The 6,827-nt window shown below is 48.5% G+C and overlaps 1 protein-coding gene across 19 annotated transcripts in view; it reads left to right on the top strand.

The window, feature by feature from the left end:
• The window catches only part of SH3D19 (SH3 domain containing 19), a 196,068-nt gene that overhangs the window by 42,316 nt on the left and 146,925 nt on the right, over positions 1–6,827 (top strand). The window lies entirely within an intron of this gene.

The following is a 6,827-nucleotide window of genomic DNA, read 5'->3' as shown; positions in this document are numbered from 1 at the left end:
TCAAAGTTGTCTTAAAAAATTAGGAAGCAACTTTCAGCTATGGAAATAGCTTTCATGCCTTTGATTTTCAGGGATAGCTCTGATTTCAAGTTTCTGCCCCCATAACAGGCAGCACTCTGATTTCTGGTTTGGCAAATGGTCTAAAGGCTGAGTTCCCTGGGTCTGAACAAGACTGATGGCAGTTGCTCCTGCTGTACCACAAAAAACAGAAGAATCTTCTGATTCAGAAAAACCTAAAATCATGAAAGATGTAGTATTAAGTTGTTTGGCTTTGGAATATATTTTTATATTCCATAGAACATAAGAAGGTGGATCTAATAGATTAAGAAGAATCAAGACTATTGAGGGCTTCCCTGGTGGCACAGTCGTGAAGAATCTGCCTGCCAATGCAGGAGACACGGGTTCAAGCCCTGGTCTGGGAAGATTCCACATGCTGCGGAGCAACTAAGCCCGTGCGCCACAACTACTGAAGCCCACGTGGCTAGTGCCCGTGCTCTACAACAAGAGAAGCCACCGCAATGAGAAGCCTATGCACCACAACCAAGAGTACCCCCCGCTCGCTGCAACTAGAGAAAGACTGCATGCAGCGATGAAGACCCAAGGCAGCCAAAAATAAAAATAAATAAAATTTTTTAAAAAAGGACTATTGATACATGTAGCCCTACTCTCCTAGTCTGACTTGGGACCTGCTGAGCACTCTTAACTTTCCTGGATCCATCTTTGTGTCTGCTTCCCCCTACCCACCTACCCGCACACACTCTACCCAGGTGCCGCAGGAGAACTGACAACTCTCCTTAAATTCACTGCCCTGTCCTTTTCACTTTTAAGGTCTTAGTAGTATTGTGAAACAAGAGCAGAAGCAGATGTAGATAAGCAAAGCAATTACAGCAGCAGAAGTATGAAGGAGGCAGAGGAAACCTGGTGGTTGAGGAGAACTGAAGTCTGCAGTACCTCGGATTAATTTCCAGAGAGCGAGAGCGCACCACATCTGGTGCCAGGAGTGGGAATAGAGAGTAGGGGGAGGGACTGTCAGTGGAGGAAACAGAGCTCAGAAAGTCTACTTATCCTCACATTGGGATATCCCAGAATTGCCCCATCCAGTCACCCAGCAGGAGGTTGAGTTCTTCAGCTGGACTGCCGATGATGGGAGGCAGATGGGCAGGACAGCGGGGCCAAAGGAAAGCAGGTGGGCCAGTTCTGCCACAGCAATGGCGCTGGATGCATTTCTCTGGAAGTTGGGGTAGGGAATAATCCTGGACACGGGGATGATTGTCGTTTTGGAGTCTTGGTGACCAGAGACCTGAAGTGACCCCACCAATACCTTGTATTTTCTGGTGTCCTTAGACCTGAGAAGAAGAGGAGCAGAGCAAGTACCATGGGTTTCTTGTGACTCTGTCATGGAGTGTCACAGCAGAGCCCAGAGTTCTGGAGGTTGTATTTTTCATCTAGCTCTTCCTAAGCATATGTTCCTTCAATAAATGCTGAGCATCTCCTGAAAATATAAATGAAACTTAGACATGATCTGGCCCTCACAGGGCTTTTGGTCTCAAGGATTATGTGTGTGTGTGTGTGTGTGTTTGTGTGAGAGAGAGAGAGAGAAAGAGAGAGAGTGGAGGAGAGGGAGGGAGGGAGAGAGAACACACAAGTAAACAGGTATCGAATTTTAAATTGTGATAAATTTTATGAAGAAAACAGGATTTTGAGGTAGAGTGCAAAAGATGGGGGAAGAGCCTATGAATTGGTGATCAGGGAAGGTCTCGTTGAAGAGATAACTTTTCAACTGAGTCCCACAAGGTGGGAGTCAGCCATGAGAAGAGCTATAAGGAAGAGCATTCCAGAGGGAATAGCGTATGCAAAGGCGCTGAGTGTAAGAAAGAGCTTGGAAGTCTCTAGGAATTGAAGTATACCTGGAGTAGAATGGGATGATGTTAGGGAAATGAGCAGGTACCTGGCAATTCATAGCTTAATAGGTTTTATTCTAGGTGCTTGCGCAGCGACTGGAGGATTGGAAGGGGGGAATGACACGATCCTGCCTCTGACTTAAAAAAAAAATCACTTTGTTGTGTGTATAAAGGTAGCAAAACTTATTTTGCTATTGCAGTGGTCCAGAACATTTGTGCTGGAGTCAAAGTATTCTGTGGAAGTAAAACTGAAGAATTGGTGTGTGCAGTGAATATGAAGGGTGAGGGAAAGTGAGGCTTCATGTTTCTGGCTTGAGCAACTGGCTGTGTTGTTGAATGAGATGGGAAGAAAGGGAGAGAAAAGGTTTGGGGATATTGCTGGTGGTAGAATTGTAGTTCTCTTTTGATTACATCATCTTTGAGATACCAGTGAGATATCTGAATGGAAATGCATCAGAATTAGAGTTCGGAGCTGGCGATGTCAACAAATCTACGACATTTTAAACCATGGGAATAGATGAGGCCACCTAGGGAGAGTGAAGAGGGCTCAGAACTGTGCACCCAGAGTGGTATGCGGATGTGGGCATGCAGTAGAGGGAGTGGCTCCCCCTGGGGAATGTCTCCTTGGGTAAAGAATTAGATGGGGGGTGGGGTGCGTGTGTGACATTTTCTAGGCACTCATTTCAGTCAAGATGATTGTCAAACGTAGAGATACCCGAAGTCTAAGGGTAGTCGTATTGAACTGAGAGCTAGGGCAGGAAACATTTGGACCCACGTCTTAGGCACAGATACTTTATCGGGCAGTGCAAGGTAAACAACTGTCTGTCCTCAGCTCAGGAGCTCCAGTCACCCTCGTCCCTGATGGGTCTGCCCGAAGCAAGGCTCTGCACTCACCGGAAGCAGCTTGCCACCGTCAGTACCCACTGCTTTCAGATGAGGGTGGCCACACAGATGTGAAACAAGCCCTGGCGGTTGCTGACCTGCTAGGGCCACTGCCCCACGTTGGCCTCCGTGCCTGAGGCAGTGCCAGATAAGACCGCGGGCCACCCACAGACTGCGGACAAAGAGGAGAAAGTCCTGGGAGGCCTGCCCCCTCCCCACACTGGTGTCCCCTCCTCCCTCCTCCTTCGCCCCATCCCCCCGCCCCCCCATGCTGGCCCTGGCTGGGGCGCCTTACTTGACTTCACGAGATTCTTTGGTCATCTGTGCCTAGGAAGAGGAAAGGTGGACCGTGGGGACACCCAGGATGGCTTCTTATTGCCGAGGGCAGCCCACACCCCAGGCCCTGTGCAGCCCCCTCCCGGGACTCTCCTCACCCCAGGGGTTCACCTGAGATCCCCAGCAGAAGGGGCAGCAGGAAGACACAGCCCGCAGGGCCCATGTTTCTGTCCTCAGAGCCAGCACTTCCTGCCGTCTGGACTCAGGCTCCCAGGGCGAGGCCCGCCGGGGAGGAGAGGAGCAGGGCCAGCTTCACCTCCTAGCTGGTCCTCGGCTTCGCCCCCTCCTGTCCTTTGGTCCTCACCCTGGCCAGCCCAGATACTGCAGGGTGCAGCTGCAGGACCCAGGGGGCGAAGCTAGGGCCCGAGGCAGAGCAGGGTGCCTGGACTTCCTGCCTGCGGGTGGAGGAGGGGCCGTTGGGGGAGGGCGCTGGAAGGAATAGGGCTCACGCAGTGCAGAGACCCTGGTGTGGGCCGAGGCCAGGCTCATAGGCTCCCTCTGCCCCGTCTGCCACATCTCAGGGACTTGCCCTAGTTGCTCCCATCTTCTCCCCCGCCCCCCGGCCGAGGGTGAACAGTCCAGGGCAGGTCCCTGAGCTTGGGTCACGGAGGGCTGTGCAGAGGGCTGCCCCGAGTCCTGGGCCTCGAGAACGGCTACAGGACTGACAGAAGATAAAAAAGAGGAAATAAGCCAGTTAGCTGACCAATACGTCCTGCTTTCTCACTTTCCCTTTTCTGCTTCAATCTCTACCTATTGTAACTGGTTCCTTGCCTCCCTAAGTCAGGGAATATTTATTGGATGTTTATTGTGTACAAGGAGCAGGACCTATAAAGGGGCATGAATCATGGGGGTGCCTGCCTCCCAGGAGCTGACAGTCTAGTCCGAGAGAAGCGGAGTAAGGATGTAATCCTGGAGGTTTTGCCTTACGATTGGTACCCTGTTCATTACAAAAGGAGGGGCGGGTGGCTCTGAGACCCGAGGGCAGAGCGCTGGGTCCTGGTCCTGGTCCAGAGTGTTGAGCCTCTTTCCTGGCTCCGCCACAGACTGGTTTTGAGAACTTTTAAAGTTAGACAAGACACGGAACCTAAGTGCTGAGCAAGTGTTGCTGCTGTTTTTAAAAACATGACAATGATGAGACAGCTATTGAGACTCTAACGTTCCATGCCTGTTGCTTGGCACAGGAGGGCATCATGGGTACATAAAACGAACGGGATTAGAAGGCCTGTGGGAGTAAGGGGGAGCTTATACTTGCAAATATCGAGAATGGGATTATTACAGTTACTGAAATCGAGAATTTATTTAACTTGAAGCTTTCAAGATCAAGGTATGGGGAAAAAAAGGTGAACTATATAGCTCACATCATCTGATAATAGGAACCATATTCTTTAGTCAGGAGATAAGTTTTTCCCCCTTGGCAATTAATTCAATGAGTTTGTTACAATATTATAAAAAGCACATTTATAGGTGACTAAGAAACATTTCTTGCTTTTTACATTATCTCTCACTGAATGGCGATGCCATCATTTTGAATCACGATTAAGTCATTCTGTGAAGAACTAAACTAACTTAAAAGAAGTATTGATATTTCTCGTTACGTAATTTGAAATAAAAGTAGAATTTAGAGAAGATGCCTCTTGCCGCTTTCAGATGCCTCTCTTGCCAGCTGTGCTTCGGTGGGGTCCACATTCTCTGGATACCTTTTGGACTGTCTTGACATTTTAGTGATGTTTTATTTCCTAAGGAAGCTGGCTCTTATTGCTGCCTCTATGAGATCCCACCTCAGCTTTGCCTGGTTGTCGGCTGTAGGAAGGGCAGTTCCAGAGCCAAATGCAAGTACCAAAGACCTCAAGATACCAAGTCTCTTCTGTCCCTATTTAGAAGAGAATAGATAAGGTCTCAGAATAGAAAACAAAAATAATTATAGCCATGAGGCTAGAAGTTAGACACCAGTATTAAGATACTAATGTGTATAATTAGGGCTTCCCTGGTGGCACAGTGGTTGAGAGTCCGCCTGCCGATGCAGGGGACACGGGTTTGTGACCCGGTCTGGGAAGATCCCACGTGCCGCGGAGCGGCTGGGCCCGTGAGCCATGGCCGCTGAGCCTGCGCGTCCGGAGCGTGTGCTCCGCAACGGGAGAGGCCACAACAGTGAGAGGCCCGCGTACAGCAAAAAAAAAAAAAAAAAACAAAAAAAAACGATACTAATGTGTATAATTAATAGTGTAGACAATTAAAAATTCTAGAGCAGGAAGGACTGTTTAAAATCTTTGTTATAATTCAAGTTTTTTTTTTTTTTGGTTTACAAAAAGAATGAACTAGTGTCTACAAATGTTAAATTGATTCTAAACAGTTGAACGTGATCAGTTACAGAAGCTTGACAGTATTTTACATTCGCATAACATTTTCATCAACACATTGACTCCGTGGGAGAAGCATGTTTTCATTTCTATTTTATAATTGAGGAAACTTGGAGGTTCTTGGAGGTTAAATGACTTAACAAGTTGTATCATACTGTTCACTAGCAAAGCTGGGTGTTGCTTCTATTTCCTAGTCTAGTAATCAGATTTAAATCTAAGTCTTCTGATTTGTTGTCTAGAAATCTGCCTCCATGCTCTGGCAGCCTCCCAGGTCCAGGGTCAACACTCATTTATGTAGCAGTCATGTTCTCAGTGCCCATGCCAGGTGCTGTTCTAGTCAGGTGACAACATAGCAAAAGCCCTTCATCATGGAGCTTATATTCTAATTTTAGGTCATATCATGACAGGTTCTTTGGAGAAAAGTAAAACAGGGTAGGGATGCTGGGCTGGGCACCACTTTTAAATAGAGCCGTCAGGGGAGGCATCGCTGAGGTGGTTTCTGAGCAGGAATTTGAGGAAAGAGAGGCAGTGAGCCAAAGGGTTATCTGGGATAAAGGGGTTGAAGCACGGAGCATAACTTACAAGGTTCCTGAGCAGGGGTGTGTTTGGGATATTTGAGAAACACTGAAGCTAGAGCAGAGTGGGCCAGGGGCTCCAGTGATAGGAAATGAGGTCAGACAGGGAACAAGGCCAGACCACATGGGCCCTCATAGGCTACTGTGAGGCCTTTGGTTTCTGTTCTAAGTAGAAGGGCAACATTTTGACCTGACTTAAAGTTTTAAATGGATCCCATTGGCTACTGGATTGAGAATGGTCAGGGGTAGAAGCAGGGAGACCAGTCAGAAAACTATTGCAGTCATTTGGGCAGGAGGTGATGGTGGCTTTGGACCAGGGCCATTGAGACAGAAGTGGTTAAGAAGTGGCAGATCTGGTTGCATTTTAAAGGCAGAGCAAATGGGACCTGCTGATGGATTGGTTGTGGGTAGGAATCAATAATGACTCCAAGGTTTTTGGCCTGAGCCCCCAGAAATGTAGGCTATCCATTTACTGAGATGGGGTGCACAGTAGGGGGAGGTTGTCGTTGAGGAGTAGACAAGAAGTTCATTCATAGGCATGTTAAGTTTAAGATGTTTGATAGGGACTTCCCTGGTGGTCCAGTGGTTAAGAATCCGCCTTCCAATGCAGGGGACGTGGGTTCGATCCCTGGTCAGGGAACTAAGATCCCACACGCCGCGGGGCAGCTAAGCCTGTGCGCCGCAACTACTGAGCCCACATGCCTCAAACTACACGTAGAGAGCCCACGTGCCGCAAACTACAGAGCCCATGCGCTCTGGAGCCCACCCGCCACAAC

The sequence above is a fragment of the Lagenorhynchus albirostris genome, chromosome 4, assembly GCF_949774975.1.
Source record: "Lagenorhynchus albirostris chromosome 4, mLagAlb1.1, whole genome shotgun sequence".
Classification (NCBI taxonomy): Eukaryota; Metazoa; Chordata; class Mammalia; order Artiodactyla; family Delphinidae; genus Lagenorhynchus; species Lagenorhynchus albirostris.
The sequence above is the reverse complement of the archived record's forward strand: the minus strand, read 5'-3'. Positions and strand labels throughout refer to the sequence as shown.